We start from the raw sequence: 17,838 nt of genomic DNA, 5'->3' as shown, positions 1-17,838 counted from the left end.
GTTCGAATTTTCAATAAAGCTATATGCGCTGCATTTTTGGAATGGAGGGAGCATACGACAGTTGCTAACACTCACGTGGAAGATTTGTGTGTAGGAGGAGTGGTTGTTCTGTTAAATGACATGGCAAAACTGACACTGTCGGATGCCGATCTAACGGTTCTTACGGCGTTCATCAGGAAAAGGCTTGTGGCGAACGTTTGTCAGATAATGATTTACGGACACATGCATTGCATTGATATGTGCATGTTGGCGTTCTAGGAACGGGGGTCCCCAGACTTGCCTGCCTGCGGCCCACGGCGTGGTGAAGCAGTAGGCCGTACGGCCCATCTTCACCAACAAGGCACCCAAGACCCTCGCGAGGCGGACGACGCGAGACCTCCTCTGGAGTGGCCTAGCTAGGCAGGCTCACGAGGAGCAGAGATATCAAGGCCAGGCGAACCTCACGAGGCTCTCGTGACGTGAACCATGACAATCGACACCCGGCGGGCGCCAGCAGGCCCAGCGTCCTTGTTTCACCTTTGGTGCAAAGGTGGCAAGCGCAGACGCAGGGTACCGAGGCCTCAGGCAAAGGTTGCCATTTCGGTGCAACGAGACCAAGACCAGGCGGACGGCAAGGCGGAGGTCATCGTGGAGCCCAAGACGGTGTCACCCCTGAGACTTTCGCAGGCGAAGACCCCTTTTGTCAGGATAGCTTGTACTAGCTGTCCCCCTTCAAATTAGCCCGCCATTGTTGGCTCCCTTCCTGCTCAATATTTGGGAACAGGACCAGGGCCTCTATAAATAGGACTAGCCACCACAGTAGAGGAAAGAGGATCAGACCCAGATATACACACAAGTCCATACACACAAGAACACCTCAACCTCAGGAGGTTGTTCTTCCCCTTGTACTGTTCATCATCAGCCCAAGAGGCAATCCACCACCACCACACTGGTAGGGTATTACACCACAATGGTGGCCCGAACCAGTATAACCCCCATGTCTTTCTGTGTTGCGAGTTCGTCGAGTTCATCCGCGAGATCTTAGCGAGCTAGAGTGTAGATCGGTAGGAGGGAAAGACTTCGCACGCACCCCAGTGTTCAAACCTTAAGGGTCAGCCGGAACCCCACATATGACATTTGGCGCGCCAGGTAGGGGTGCGCCGGAGCTTCTTCTCCGCCAATCAGCTCTCCGACGTTCACCGGCTATGATGTCTGGCGACCCAAGGGCCGAATCCGACCACTGGGCAGCCTGGCCGGCCCGGATGGCGCCGCCTGCCCATGAAGGTCTTGACCCCACACCCCAAGCGGCGCAAACGCCACCAAGCTCCACCAGGCGTGGGCAGCGTGGCTAGGCATCATCCACCCTCACCCCGCGACAATTACGAGCGGAGGCGAGAGCAGCGAGTCACGCTGCAGCAACAGCGTCGCAGTCACGGCGAGAGCAAGCGAACATGTGGGCGGCACTCACAGTGGCAAGGGAGCTGCTCCGATGCAGGCTGATGGAGAGTGTCCGGGACACGCTGCTTGAGCGTGTAGCTGAGCTGCTGGACGCAGCGGCGTCGGGAGCGCTACCCTTCTGCTATCGACTCCCCCAGGGCACTGCAAGGTCGCGGGGCGAGCCTCACCACATCTGCGCGCCATCGACTACGTCCGGGGGCTTCGTTAACATCAGCACGGCCGGCGGCGTAGAGGGCTCCACCCCCCCATGCCACCCTCGACAAGCACGAGCGCAAGCGGCACCCCCATGATCCCGGCCGGATGCCATATTATCATCCCAGGACGCCATCATGGGCGGAGCAACATGGAGCGTGGGGCACCACGGCGAGGTGTTTGGGGTGACGGCCCCGGAAGCCTACATGCTCCGCATGATGGACCAAGGGTACGCACCAGAGGACGACATCGGCTCATTCGTTGGAGAAGATTGGGGAGATGGGCTGCTAGGAGTCGAAGCCTTCCAAGAGCCAGTGGAGAACCACAATGATCGCGCCAGCGACAGCAACTACAGGGTACCGCTAACCTCTCAGGAACAGGCTTATGCTAACCATGGGCTGCAGATGAATCAGGTTGCAGCATCAATCAGCGACCCTGGCACGACGGCACCCGTTTGAACAAGGGAGACACGCTAGGGGCCGCCGGGAGGGAGCCAGGAGCAAGGCCCCTCCCCAAGGCACGCGAAACCAGGGGACACCCGGAGGTAGGCCCTCTGCCGAGGTGGCTTCAACGACCCTTCCCCCGGCAGAGGACCCGTGGTCCTGAGGGAACCGCTGGCGTCCTCTTTCCCTCCTCTGTGGCATCCTAGTCTCCGGTAGGCTCAAAGGAGGTCATGGGTGGCGCAAGGCGGGGCCCTCGTCTGGCGATATGAAGCAAGGCCAGTACGTGTGAAGAAGGCCCGGTGCCTATGAAGCTCACCGCCCGTGACGCTCTCACGTAATAATGAGTTGGGGTTGTAGATGCCCCAGAGTCTCAGGAGCTCCGGCCTCAGCCCTGGGGCTCCCTCCCATGCCTAGTGGACATCACTTAGCTCCGCGCTGGTGAGAAGACTTGAAGACCCGAAGACTAGACTAGGTGCCGGAAGCGGCCTTTTGCTTTGGATCTTTCTTTCTGTGGCTTTGCTTTCTGATTCTGGACTTAAGTTGAAGCTGAATTTTTATCGATGCGCGCGGGGGTGCCTTTTCTCGTTCGAGCCGTTTCTCGCCTTCTGGATCTTGTTTGGTTTGGGACTCACGTCCATCGCCTTTCCCTCGTAAAGCTCCTCGCGAGCCGGACCGCGCGAAGCACGCGCTAGCACTACGCCTGTTGCTCACCCCTTGTGGGGCCCCCTCAAACGGGGCGGTAAGCTCCACAGGATTCTCAGGAACTCGTCACCTCAAGACCCAGCCCTAAGTTGGCGCTGACTAAGGTAAACCACATCGGGAAACACACCCCCAGCTTCATGAGGTCACGAGGACACATACCCACATCACATAGGAAAGTAAAAACTGTGATTTGCTTACACCAGGGGCTCCCCCTCTCACAATGCTCTTACAAGTTTTCCAAGGGTCGCGCCTGAGTTTTGCGTGTAGAATAAAACAAGAGGAGAATGTGGGATCAGCCAGAGATATCGGTCGCTGCATCGTCCATGGACGCGTCGCTCGCATCGTCATCATCTTCGTCGGAATCGTCGCCGCCGTCGGCGATGCCCCCGTTGCCGTCGTCGACCACGTCACCTTCGTCTGCGATGACCACCACCGCATTGTTCTCCCAGGTGAAGGCCCTGACCAACGCATCGACATGATCCTCTACCCAATGCGCCAGGTCGCCCCGGACGGCCATGGGTACAGGGGCAATGGAGGCATCGAAGTCAAAGTTGGGGTCGGCGTTCAGAAGGTGGCTGAAGACACGGGAGAAGGCGCGCTGAAGTAGGCCACGACCCCTCTCCTCAACAAGCTGCCAAGCTCTAGCAGATTGAGCCTCCAGGCGCGTTACCACCTCGGTGAAGAAGGTCAGGTGGCTGGCGTAGTCACTTGAGTGAGGGGTCGGGGCGTTCTCGTCGCAGATATAACCCAGGGCAGTGTTGGCCCTGTTCCGTAGGTCTTGAAGCATAGGAGAATGCTCGCGCTCTAGCGTTCAGCGTTGAAGCACTTCCTCCCTGTTTGGCCGAGCGACGGCCTCGGCGTCGTCAATTGGTCTCCGGAGGGAAACCAGCTCGGCGCGGGCGGAGGCCAATTCCTCCTGCGCTATAAGCAGGGCGGTTGTTGTGGCCTCCGCACGCCTCTCGGCCTCGTCCAACCTGGGCCTGAGGGTGGCGGCCCTACCCGCACCCTCCTAACCGACGATCTTTAGCTTCAAGTCGTACCAGCCCTCCAGATCTGCGCGAACCTTGGCCACCCGGCGATTGATCTCCTCCTTGACTCTGGCCTCACGGGCCCCGACGACATCTTCAACTTGGGCGACTTGACGCTCCCTCGTCTCCAGTCGCTCGAGCTCGAGGCTGCGCTCCATGGCTTCCAGGGCCAGTGTCTCCTTGCGCTGCCGGACCTCCTCTTCCTCCGCAGGCGTCCCCTCATCAACGCAAGGGAGGCCCCGCGCGCCTCGACCTGCTGCTCAAGGGACACGCTCCAGGCCTGGAGCTCCCACACATGCTCCTCCGCAGCCTCGCGGCGGCGATCGCCCTCGTGAGCTTCTTCCAATGTTCGCGAGCGGGCCTCATTGGCGATCTTGAGGGACGCCTCAGCCTTCGCTTTCTCGAGGTCGCGATGATAATATCCAAGGTTGATGGCCACTCGCAGCTTGCGCCACTCCTCCACCAACCGAAGACCTTCAGCCTCAAGACGCGAGTCGACACCATCAAGCTCTTCACCAAGGCGGTTCATCGCGCCCATCGCCTCCTGGAAGAGCTCGTGGTGGACCATGCTGTGGCCGTGCTCGAGCTTGAACGCTCGGCCCACCTCGTCCTCCACCTCGGGGTCTGCGGGTGGAGCATCGAGTGGCGCACCACCTCCCGGTTGGGGGCTGGGGGCCGGCATGGCCCCAGGCGCCAGCTGACCCTCGCGAGGGGCCCGAACCGAACAAGGCCCGCTGCTTGAAAAAGACTCTAGGATCGAGGCTAGCCAACTAACAACCATGACCAAGGGAGGAGCCATTGGCACGCCTGTTGCGCTCCGAGCAAGGCCGCGAAGAAAGGACGGCGAAGGCGCAAGCTCGGGTGCCTTGATGACGGACCAACTCCCGTGGCTGACCCCGCGCCGTGGGCAGCATCCGAGTTGTAGCGCTGGAGCTTGGCGAGTGCGATGGGACGAGAAGGAGCTGCTTCTCTAGAGATTTCACGGCCTTAGCAGAAGGGGACCTGGGGGGACAATTGTCAGGAAAGGAAGGCATCACATAGAAGATCACCAAGATGAGGTACTTACTCGTCGATAGCGATGTACTTCCGTCGCTTCAACGGCCCGAAGATGTTGCTACTCCTCAAAGTCCACACAAAGGCGACCGAAGCGCTGGACGTGACGATCGGCGCACGGCGGAGCCGAAGAAGAACCAAGAGGGATAGCCTTAGGGGAGCCCAGCTGTGGCGAACGGCCCGACTCTTTCTCGTTGCGACCTCCCGAGGCCCCTGGAGCCTCGGCCTCGGGAGCCGCATGCCGCATCTCATCAGCGACCGACGCCTCGGGAGGGGCGTCGCGAGCTCCCTAGGACGACGACCCCAGATCACCGCTCGACATGTGCTCCTCAACATCTGAGCAGTCGGCCACCATCGCCGCTCGCTCCCCCGCACCATCACCTGGGGCGAGCTCGGCACCGGCGGCAAAGAATGGGACCACGATGACGGGATTCTCGCGGGGCCCCACCAAGCCAATTGGGCGCAGCCCCCACTCATTGAAGGAAGGCATCTTCGCGGCAAAGGTGACCTTGTTCTCACAGCGGTACAACATGCAGCTTTTCCTTGGCATCTCGTCCGGCAGAGGGACACCAGATAGGACCGTGAGCACTGTTTGCCGCGCAGTGAGAGGAAGCCCCTCCTCCTGAAACCTCATGTTGTCCTGCCCGCTGAAGCGGAGCAACTCGACGCCTGATGAAGTCCCTCACCACCATGGGCGCAGTCACACCAAGGTCCTTCAACCACCGCAGCCTGGCCTAGACGGGGGCAAGACAGGGGATCGCGAGCCTCTGGTAACCCCAGCCGGAGTTTGGAATGGCAGGCCCCACTGGAGCTTGGAGCAGAGGGTTGAGCACGCCGGCATAAACAAATACCCATCGCGTGCAGAACTCACTCGCGGATGAAGGGAGCTCGAAGTCGATCCCCATGCCTGCTGTCGTAGCCACGGCCTGGAAGCCCACACACCCTGAGCTCTGCCGGGCACCGGTGAGATGCAGCGAGAAGAAGTGGCGGAGGAGTGCCACAGAGGGGGTGATGCCCACCATGGCCTCACACACGAAAGCAAAGACGGGGAGAAGGTTCACAGATTGAGGGTCGAGACGGAGCATGTGGATCTATTAGTGCTCGAGCACCACGTTGAAGAAGGCGGAGAAGGGAGGAAGTAGGCCAGCCCAGAGGGTGTCAATGAAGATCGGAACCTTGGTTACTGCCCGATCCATGCTGGAGTGACACGCAGGCCAGGCCGGCGTCTCTCCCCACTCGTTGAAGCTGGAGGTGAGCATGGGGCGCACCTTGCCCATGGCCTCGTCGTTGAGCACCCGCGGCCGGCCGAGCACCGGTTCGAAGGATGGAGGCGCAGTTGGCGAGGATAGAGGTTTCTTCCCCTTTTGGGCTTTCTTCGGCGCCATGGCGGTGAAACGGGCAGAGCGCTGGTCGGATTGGGAAGGCGGAGCAGGGCGTTGAGGAAGCAGGGAGATTGGGAGAACCAGGCGTGGCGAAGGAAAAATAACTGTGTAGGCCAGGCGGATTCAAAGGCAGCGTGGGGAAGTGGAGACGCCCATGTCCAATCAACCGCCACGCGTCAACCTAGGCCGCAGGCTTTTGGGGGCCCGCGGTGCTCCGAACTTGACCCTTGGCTTCACCACGAAGCCAAGCCCGAGGGCACCTTGGGCCCGGGGCTACTATCAGCGTTCCGGGAACGGGGGTCCCCAGACTTGCCTGCCTGCGGCCCGCGGCATGGCCAAGCAGCAGGCCGTACGGGCCATCTTCACTAACAAGGCACCAAAGACCCTCGCGAGGGGCCAAGCCTCGCGAGGCGGACGACGCGAGACCTCCTCTAGAGTGGCCTAGCTAGGCAGGCTCACGAGGAGCGGAGATATCAAGGCGAGGCGAACCTCATGAGGCTCTCGTGATGTGAGCCATGACGATCGACATCCGGCAGGCGCCAGGCGGGCGCCAGCGCGCGCAGCGTCCTTGTTTCCCCTTTGGTGCAAAGGAGGCAAGCGCAGCCACAGGGTACCGAGGCCTCAAGCAAAGGTTGTGCAACGAGACCAAGACCAGGTGGACAGCAAGGTGGAGATCATCGTGGAGCCCAAGACGGCATCACCCCTGAGCCTTTCGCAGGCGAAGACCCCTTTTGTCAGGATAGCTTGTACTAGTTGTCCCCCTTCAAATTAGTCCGCCATTGTTGGCTCCCTTCCCACCTAATATTTGGGAAGAGGACTAGGGCCTCTATAAATAGGAGTAGCGACCAGAGTAGAGGAAAGAGGATCAGACCCAGATATACACACAAGTCCATACGCACAAGAACACCTCAACCTTAGGAGGCTGTTCTTCCCCTTGTACTGTTCATCATCAGCCCAAGAGGCAATCCACCACCACCACACTGGAGTAGGGTATTACACCACAATCGTGGCCCGAACCAGTATAAACCCCTTGTCTTTCTGTGTTGCGAGTTCGTCGAGTTCTTCCACAAGATGTTAGCGAGCTAGAGCGTAGATCGGTTGGAGGGAAAGACTTCGCGTGCACCCTAGTGTTCGAACCTTAAGGGTCTGCCGGAACCCCACATCCGATAGTGCCCCCCTCTCTCTCACGCACAAGGACCCTCTCGAGTCCTCTCGCACCCACCGTCTATCTGCAGGTAGATGTCACACACATATGTGCTCTTCACACCCTACCCTCAGAACTTCTAAAAAACAAAAGACGTCGCACACATTTTATTTTAGCTCACACGTCACACACTTATACTATTACTCTTGTCGTGAACGTTCTTTGGGCATAGTATATTGTACTCTCATAAAGAGAAGCGGTGCATGCACGCACTAGTTCTCTCACACCCACTCGCGGGTACACGTAGTAGCGCATTTTTTTGAAGCTGGTACAATAAAATCACTCCACTATATATATATATATAAGCAGGAGCCTTAGCGCTTGCTTTACTAGGGTTCCTCTCGTTCACTCTCTCATGCTCTCCAGATCTAAGCAAGACATAGGTGGCCACAGTCTCTCTCAGCTCATGGCTGGTCACAAATCCGACCGGACAACCTCGACCGGGGCAGGGATGTAGGTGCATCGTTCATGCCGTCGGCGGCGGCGAGGGAGGAGACCAATGGCTGCCCACGCGTCCCGATCGACGGCCGTGCCGTTCTCTCCAAGAGGGCGTAGGCTCCGGAGGGCCTCCGACCCCTTCTTCCTCCCTACGGTATTGTGGCCAAGATGCGGCCTCCCGACTCTGTCTTTGCCACATGCCGACGACCCTCAAGTATATATTCCTTTGAAACCTGCCTTGCTCTACTACCCCAGCTCCCCACTTGGCTTCGTGTGGATCTTTTTCTACTTCAGTCCGCTGTTCCAAAGCCACCTAGACTTTTACTATTATTAGAGGTAAAGCTAGTTCATACAGTCGACTCTAAGAGTTGGTTCAAATAGGGAAGAAAGTGGGAAAGCTATAGCATGAATCTAGGACTTGGTTCTAAGAGGAAACGGGGGAAAGTAGTAGATACTGGCTACCCAACCATTCTCTAGGTTGAAAAGATGAAGAAAGCATCATGGATGGTGAAGGGTGGGGGGAAGTGGACCTATCTCTTGGTTGAAAAAGGAAAGAAAGTGACGGGTGTTGGGGGACAATGCAAATGAGAATGAGGAGGTCTAGATTTCCTGTGCTCACATAGGAAAATGTCGCCGAGCAGATAAAAAATGGGACAAATGCAGACATGCTGCTTGAGTGTTTGCCGCTCTCGGCAACCACATCTGCTTCACCACTTAAATCTCACACCGCTAACATTGCTTCATCCCAGTGGAACTGCACAAATTTGATTGCACATTTACTGACCACGTGCTACTCTCATGACAGTAATACTAATGCTATTGTTCTGCATGTTAATCTAGTGGCAGTGTTGATGTGATGTGATGCTACTTATGTAAGGACACTTTCATACTGTCAATCTAGTGGCAATTATAACACAATAGATGCTGCTGTTAATCATACGCCACTGCAAATATCTGTCACTGTTTAAATAACCGTATTTCATATTTGCGCAAACAAGGATGTCTGTCTCCATATCGTTTCGGGATGTCTGTCTCCGTATCGTTTCTATCCGCGCAATCAAAAGCACACACCTCCGTTTTATTAGAACTACGCAAAATGAGATGGCTATCCCTCGTTGTCGTCGTCTAACCACCCGTCTCCCAGGTATTCCTAGATTGGTAGTTACTAGGTAGAATGACCAACGCAATATAAAAGAAGTTGATTCATACGTTTTACTTCCTGATTGCAGTGCAGGGACGAGCTAAAACAACTGCATCCTAGTCTGGAATGCACTTTCTACCAGTTCATCCATGGACCAAGGACTAGCTGGCATGGCTGCCCGGTGGTTTTTTGGACCGGTGCGCGGACAAGAGGCATTGTGGTCTGCTTATTTCTGCAAATAGCGGTGCTTAAATTTAGTAGAATGCACAAGAATTTCAGCTGGTCAGTACACTACATGGTTCAGTTCAACATTCCAGCTGAGAGCACAATTATAATTGGTTATTCTGGAATGAGAAAACCTAACCCTGGATGGTGGCAACAAGAAAAAACCAGAGTGAACTCCAGGAAATTTAAGCCTGCCGGGAGGCCCTTTGCTCAGAGAAGCCTTGCTTGTTTTTTCCTAATTTGTAAACCTTCTCACAACTTTGTCTTTTGCCATGAACTAGTGTATGTTTGTTATGTTCTATGAATCATTGAGATGTATAAAATTGCTTAACTTATGAAGTTTTTTACGAAGCTGAGTTTAATGTGAGTGTTCCACATGAACGCTGGACTAGCGTGTGAACGTTTGGAATTTACATTGTGGCCTCAGTTAACTTCATGAACCACTATAACAAGATACATGGTTGCTTATATGTCAGACAGCAGATTGTTGATTGTTAGCTGGTCGATAGCCTAGTGTTGAAGCGAGCTGAGCCAATGTGCCGTGTTTTGCACAACTGCTTACAAGTGGGGTAGCACCAACAGTGTTTACAAGTACTTATGTATACGTCGGCGCATAGTTCTCAAACGAGTACTCTATTTCATCAAAATACACACTGCTCGTATGATAAAACTAGTCAGAACGCATCTGTTTCGGCAACAATTACGATGATTCACGGGAACACAAAAGTAGCAGCTGTTCCCATAGACGGATTCAAACAGTGTACTAGCCCAGAGGGCTCGATAACAGGCAAGGTTCGGATAATTAGACAGAATCCAAACTACTATTAAACACTATCTGGGGCAAGTATTTCATGCCTCGATCTAATTTGGGCTGGACACAAGACGGACCTTGCCATGAACATCATCGAGGACGTCTGGCAACAGCTCAATCCTGTGAACCTTCACGAAGAAAACCTTGTGGCCTTGCCACTCATAAACTTGTTTGTGGAGGGATGCCACGTCATCTTCCTGCGTAAGCTTGACAAGAACAGTATGCCTCACAAATGAAGGAGTAGCTTTGAACTTCTTGTGCTTCAGTACACCCTGGACAACACGCCTGACAACAGTGAGGCTGGAATACAACTCTTCATTGGTATAAGCGCAAATGGCTTCTAGGATCCAACAACCTAAAAACTCTGTTTTCCCAGTGCGTATATTCAGGCCATCTGCCTCATAGTGAGTGACATGTACAACCACACAATCCTTGTCTACATCAAGGCTCTAATTGAAACAAAAACAAATTCTGAATTACTTTCCAGTATAAGAAACACAAGTTATTTAAACCACTATGTATAGTATGGCATCGAAGCTAATACATTTTTGCATTATTCATCAGCACATACTTAGATGAAAAACCACAATCAAGATCGGCAAAGAAGAAAATCACCTTGGGCAGCTCAGTGGGGGGGAGACATCCTCGAAGGGAGAAAACTGCTCCTGCAGTGCCATGGGGGCTGTAACCTCAAACGGGGCATTGACCATCTCAGTAGTGGCCGTGAGCATATCTGGGGTCGGCTTGGTGGCTGCCTCCATCTTCTTGGAGCTCTTTGTGTCGTGGGGATCAGCCTCCTGCGCCTGCTCCAATATCGATAGATCTTTGCATGGTTCTCCTTGGTCCATCATGAAACTGACGAGTACTAGGAGACCACTGAAAGGAAAACACAATCGCAATGACAATGAAAAAAAAGAGAGTGGGGATCGGTTACTGCTTTGCAAAATTTCTTTTTTTTTCTCTGAACGAAAATATACCAACATCACGGATCCGCTTACCTTCCCTTTGTTGGGAGAGAAGAACAGTGGCAGATGCGAGTGTTGCCTTTCTTAAAGATGGTGAGGGAGAAGGGGATTCAGCGAAGAGTGAAATGATGGTTGCTTCGTCCGTCAAACTTAGACCGCGGGGAGGTGGGGTTTTGTGATACGACGGCTCGTTATTGCCGCGCTACGACCGGGGTGACTCTCCGCCTACATACTGCCTTCTAATTTGGTGGATGGCATTTGGTCCGGCGCGCTGCATGGCCCGCATGTCGGTGAACAAAAGTATAACAGCATTCAGTAGAGGGAGACATTTGATGACCTAGGAGGAGCCAGAAGCGGTATTGTATCCACTGTACTAGTAGTAATTATTTTTCTGGGTAACTATAGAGTGTCTCCACTGTACTTGTAGTAATTGTTTCTTTGGGCCTAAGAAAAAACAGCCCATCCACCCTAGTAAATATTAAAATCAATTCAAAAGTCCATATATTTACTGAATGAGAGGCGCTACACACACCCAGCACACCGCCCCCCAAAAAACCTGGGTGTTCTTCCTCCTCACACCCACCCACCTCACGTCAGCTCGCTCCACTCGTACCCCCAAATTCCTCACCGCACTCCTACAGAAAACCCCAGCTCCCCTTCTTCCTCACTACTACAGAAAAACCCAAGCTCCCCTTCTTCTTCACTTGCACTACAACTAGGCTCGTCATTCGTTGCTCTGCTCAAATCCGTGAGCGTGACGCGATGCCCTCGAGGAAAATGGATTCGGCTGATCCCAGTGCCAAGAAGATGAGGCTCCCGCCAGTGGCGACACCTGTTGTAGATCCCGCACCCGGCAGCGCGGGGAGAAGTGGCGACCCCACCCCCACCGGATCCCAGGAACCCGTAGAATCTCAGGTGGACCGCATCAGCGATCTCCCGAATGCTGTCGTTGGGGAGATCATCTCGCTTCTTCCCACCAAGGATTGCTGCCGCACCCAAGTCCTCTCAATTCGGTGGCGCCCTCTATGGTGCGCCGTGCCCCTTAATCTCGACTATCGTCAGCTATCTCTCTTCAATGATTTTGAAATACCCAGAGCTCTTGTTTAGCTGTTGCTCTTTCAACACTCCTTTTTTAGACCTTAACTGTTTTCAATCTTCATGTCTCTTTAGGCAACATGATGGGGTAAGAAAGTTATAACCAATCAGTGGATTCGTAAGCACCGGGATTTTCTAACTTCTCATGAGATTCGATTGAAGACAATAACACTAGAACGATATGTAGCCAACTATGCAAACACTAGATTTGTCACATTCTTCCTGCTGAATGCGAGGTTACTATTGTCCATCATGCGTAAGTTTATCAGCAGCATGGTTTTGAAGGATGGGTATGTGGAAGAGCAAAAAAAGGAGTTTTAGGTGGGAAAAAGAGCTTCTGAATGTGTCGGGCTTCTATTTACAACATATTGTGGTCATAATCCAGTAAATTTTACGACCCAGGATGTTCATTCTATGGACCTGACCGATCCATTTGACTATGACTTCCAAAAACAGTGCTGGAGTTAGATGTTGTTTCCCTTTTCAACTTGGGTTTCTTTTTAAACCTGATGAACAATTAACCCTCATGCTTTTGTACAGTTTGTAAGCTGGAGTTAGATGTTCTTGCCCTTTTCAACTCGGCTGTGACTGTCATATTTTCTTTGAAGCAAGGCAAATGGCTTGCCAGTCGTTTAACTGAGAGTGAAATATTGTAACAACTAACAAATCCGAACCAACGGAAATAACATCACTCTCGCCGGCTGCTTGAGCTCACTGTGCATTACAGAAGTCAAGTGATTAGCCCCCACCAGCACCCACAAACTTATTTCCAACTAGCACATCAAATGGGCTGTAAATTTTCATAGGAAGGGCTGCATGACCGTGACAGATTTGGATTCTGACATTTGGGACCCGCGAGGAAATAGCCTATCCAAGGTGGTGTCGACTTACTAGCCAGTCAACAAACAATTCTGCCTACCAACCGTAGGATTGACATCCAAGATCTGTCGTGTATCTTCTATCTCTTGTCTTCTTCTTCCTCCAGCCATCGAAACCAAACCACCCCGTCGGCTCCACCTGCTCCCGCCTCACATGGCTGACTACGCCTCCGCCGCCCTACCATACGTACCCTCCAACGTTGGCCAGTCCCTCCCTCTATTCCCCCACACGTCCTGTTATTCTCCGGCGACGTCAGCCCCAACACGCACCCGCACCCGAACCAGTCAACCCTCGTACTCCCCTCCGCCTGTGACTGGACCAGCGCATCTTCCACGGCTCCTGTTCGTTCCGTCTGAGGCCTTGCCGTCGTCCTCTGCCTTGCGGCCTTGGTTCGCTCGCCATGAGCGGTGTGCCGCCCTCTTGCATTGTCAACGCCGTCAACAACCGAGAGGAACAAGGAGATGATTGTACGTGGAGAGGATGACAGTAGGGACCCACCAGCATCATGGCAGTACGCAAGCAAGTGCCTCTATATTACAAGCCCAAAAATATGGTTCCTCCTGATGGTTGGACATCTGGGGCTCACGCCATTGTCAACGTAATCAATAAACGAGAGAACTACACTACGAGCGGCTGACACCAGGGACCCAGCAGGTCGCACAATTTTTTTTGAGGAACAAGCAGTTGTTATTTATACTAGTTTTAGCGACGGATCGGGGTAACAACGGCGCAATGGGGCTGTCCAACGACCATAGTGCTTCTTCATCCTCTGGTCTTCTTGCTCCAGCCGCCCAAAGCAGCGACGGTCATGCCGTCTGCTCCTGCCTCCCGTGGCCGTCTGTGCTGCCGCGGAGACCTCACCGCCCCCATACTACTCCCACCGCTAGCCAGGCCATCCCTCCACACACCCACACCCCCTGTTATTCTGCGGTGATGGCAGCCTAGCACCGCAGCCGAACCAGTGAACCCTCATACTCCTATCCGCGTGGGCATCCACTGCCCTGTCTTCCCCGGCTCGCGTCGTCCCATTCCTAGGCCTTGCCGTCGTCCACTGCCTTGGTGCTCTCGGCACGGCGTGGTTAATGTGGTCAACGACCGACTTCCATCAGAAGAGTACTGTACGTGGAGAGGCTGACAGCTGGGTCCACGGCCACAACCCAGTTTTTTTGTGATTTGCAAAGCAAGTCGCTTTGTCAGGCATGTTGGGCTGCAGATATTTCAAGATGAGGAGAGCTTCATTCGGCTAGCCGAGAAAATGGCCTATTAGTAATGAGAAATGGGCTGTACATTTTTAAAACACATCAAACTGGCAATTAGTTTCAAATTTCTTTTTTTCATTTCGAGATTTTAAATTGCATTGATTTTTATGCGTGGACAATTTGTTGGATTCTATATTAATATACATTTATTTTTAAAATTAGTTTGAATGTGACTCGAAATTTCGGGATTAAAAACAGTTCGGACCGCACCGAAATATGCAAAATTTCGTATAATTTTTTAACCGTGGCCACAATATGGGTTGTAATGCTAACAAAAAGAATATGGGCTCGAAAACCTTAAGAATTAGCAAATGGGCTGTAAATTACTAGAAATAATGGCAGATGGGTTGTATGTTGTTTTCCACAGATTTGAGGCTTTCCTAAAAAAGGTTGACGCACAAGCAGTGACTGTTGGATTTCCATCCAACGGCCGTCGTGCTTCTTCAATGTCTACTCTTCCTGCTCCAGCCGCTCAAACAAGCGCCGGCGTGGCTGCCTTCTCTCTCCTCCCCGCGGCCGACTGTGTTGCCGCGCAGGCCTCACCGCCCCATCGTACTCTCATCGCTGGCCTAGCCATCCCTCTACTCACCCACACCTGCTGTTATTCTCCGGCGATGGTAGACGAACCAGTGAACCCCCGTATAGTCGTACCCCCCTCCGCGTGGGAAACAACTGCCAAGTCTTCCCTGCCTCCGGTCGTTCCCTTCCTAGGACTCGCCATCGTCCACCACCCTGGTGTTCTCGGCGCGGCCTGGTCAACATGGTCAACAACCGACATGCATCTGAAGTGGACTGTACATGGAGAGGCTGACAGCTAGGTCCACGGCGGCATGCAAGGAAATGCCTCCTTATTACACGCAAAATAATGATTCCTCCACCTGACATCTGATACCCACCGAAAGGTCCTCTGTATTTCACGAAAAAAACGTTACCGCCGCTGTCAGCTTGGACCCACCAGCTATATCTTCGCACGCAAGGAAGTGCCTCCTTATTACGCACAAAAAAATGAATACTCCCCCTGCTAGCTTTGACCCAGTATAGTGGTAGGCTGACTTGTGGGCCTACTAAGTTGACGGGGACGGAGGGCTTTGTCAACTTTGTCAATATGCATGATTCAAGCTCCACTGACCATACGATGTCCATCCAACGGCCGTAGTGCTTCATCAACCTCTGGTCTTCTTGCTCGAGCCGCCCAAACCAGCACTGGTCGTGCCTTGTGCTCCTGCCTCCCATGGCCGGCTGCGATGCGGCGGAGGCCTCACCGCCCCTACTACTCCCACCGTTGGCCAGGCCATCCCTCTACTCACCCACACCCCCTGTTATTATGCGGCGACGGCAGCCTCACACTGCAGCGAACCAGTGAACCCTCATACTCCTCTACGCGTGGGCATCCATTGTCGCGTCTTCCCTGGCTCCGCGTCGTCCCCTTCCTAGGCCTCGCCGTAGTCCACCACCCTGGTGCTCTCGGCGCGGCATGGTCAACGTGCTCAAGGAAAGGCTTCCATCAGACGTGGACTATACGTGGAGAGGCTGACAGCTGGGTCCACGGCTGCAGCAAGGAAGTGCCTCCTTATTACGTGCAAAATAATTATTCCTCCACCTGACAGTGGGGACCCACCGGATGGGCCACCGTATTTCGTGAAAAAATGTTTCCCCCTGACTGCTGGGACCCACCAGCTACATCTTCGCATGCAAGGAAGTGCGCCCGAGCAAAAAAAACGATTCGCCCCCTAACTGCTGGGACCCACCAGCTACATCTTCGCACGCAAGGAAGTGCCTGACAGTCGGGACCCACCTGGTCGTAGCGTACGTAGCGTTGTCACTCTGGTCGCGAACGTGTATGTACATACTGGTTGATGTAGAGGCGCGCATGTGTGGTAGTAGAGGCGTGCACGTAGCATGTACACGTACGTACAACGACCAGTGTGCAAGAAAGAAAATATGGCCACATACGTACATACTGGCAGGGTCTCGAACGCCTACTCGCGCATACATACAGCCAGGGCCCGTGTACATGGCTGGGTCGAAATGGAGAAATAGCGTCGTCATCGTGTTCATGGGGAGCCAACCGGCTGGGTCAGAACGGAATGCGTTGTCGTGTTCATCGGGAGTGCTTGGACGAAATAGCCGATGGAAACGAGGCTGGCGTACCACAGAACGGTGGAAATGGCCTTGTGTTCGACCGGCCACATTTGAAACGGGGTCCTGTTGATCGGGAGGGGTCTCGCATGTCGCAAAACGGAGGAAACAGGGGTGTGTTGGAGTGCTACGGTCAAAACGAGGGCCATGTTCATTGGGAGGGGTGTGGCGCACCACAAAACGGGACTCCACGGGATACTGCTCATCTCCAATGTTGACCCCTCCAGCCTCCACGGGCTACTGTTCATCCACCGTCGACGTCCTCCAGCCTCCACCTACGACTGTTCATCCACGGGCTCCTGTTCATCCAGCCTACGGCAGAGCTAGATCATGCTCGTCGTGATCGTGCGGCGCACCTGACATGGGCTCGAATCCGTCGAAGATCAAGTCTCCGCGGATGTCGGCAGTGTAGTTTAGGTTTCCGAACCTGACTTGATGGCCAAGGGCATAGCTCTCGATCTGCTCCAGATGGCCTAGCGAGTTGGCCCGCAGTGCGAAGCCGCCGAATACGAAGATCTGTCCGGGAAGGAAAACCTCACCCTGGACCGCTTCGTTACCGATGATCGAAGGAGCCATCAAGCCTTACAGTGACGGCACAGTGGAACTCTGAATGAAAGCACCAATGTCGGTGTCAAAACCGGCGGATCTCGGGTAGGGGGTCCCGAACTGTGCGTCTAAGGCGGATGGTAACAGGAGGCGGGGGACATGATGTTTACCCAGGTTCGGGCCCTCTCGATGGAGGTAATACCCTACTTCCTGCTTGATTGATCTTGATGATATGAGTATTACAAGAGTTGATCTACCACGAGATCGTAGAGGTTAAACCCTAGAAGCTAGCCTATGGTATGATTGTTTTTTGTCCTATGGACTAAACCCTCCGGTTTATATAGACAATGGAGGGGGCTAGGGTTACAAAGAGTCGGTTACAAGGAAGGAGATCTACATATCCGTATTTCCAAGCCTGCCTTCCACGCCAAGGAGAGTCCCATCCGGACACAGGACGAAGTCTTCAATCTTGTATCTTCATTGTCCAATAGTCCGGCCAAAGGATATAGTCCGGCTGTCCGGAGACCCCCTAATCTAGGACTCCCTCAATGACCATAAAAGATATTACTCATATAAATAGAACAACCAATATTCTCTGATTTAAACGAATAACCGTCTCGCATCAAACAAGATCTAGATATAATGTTCATGCTTAACGTTGGCACCAAATAACAATTATTCAGGTCTAATACTAATCCCGAAGGTAGGTGTAGAGGTAGAGTGCCGACGGCGATCACATCCACTTTGGAACCATTTCCTACGTGCATCATCACCTCATCCATAGCCAATCTTCATTTAATCCGTAGCCCCTGTTTCAAGTTGCAAATATGAGCAACAGAACCAGTATCAAATACCCGGCCGCTACTATTAAGGTACACATCAATAACACGTGTATCAAA

Source organism: Triticum aestivum, chromosome 7A (assembly GCF_018294505.1).
Source record: "Triticum aestivum cultivar Chinese Spring chromosome 7A, IWGSC CS RefSeq v2.1, whole genome shotgun sequence".
NCBI classification, from domain to species: Eukaryota; Viridiplantae; Streptophyta; class Magnoliopsida; order Poales; family Poaceae; genus Triticum; species Triticum aestivum.
The sequence above is the reverse complement of the archived record's forward strand: the minus strand, read 5'-3'. Positions refer to the sequence as shown.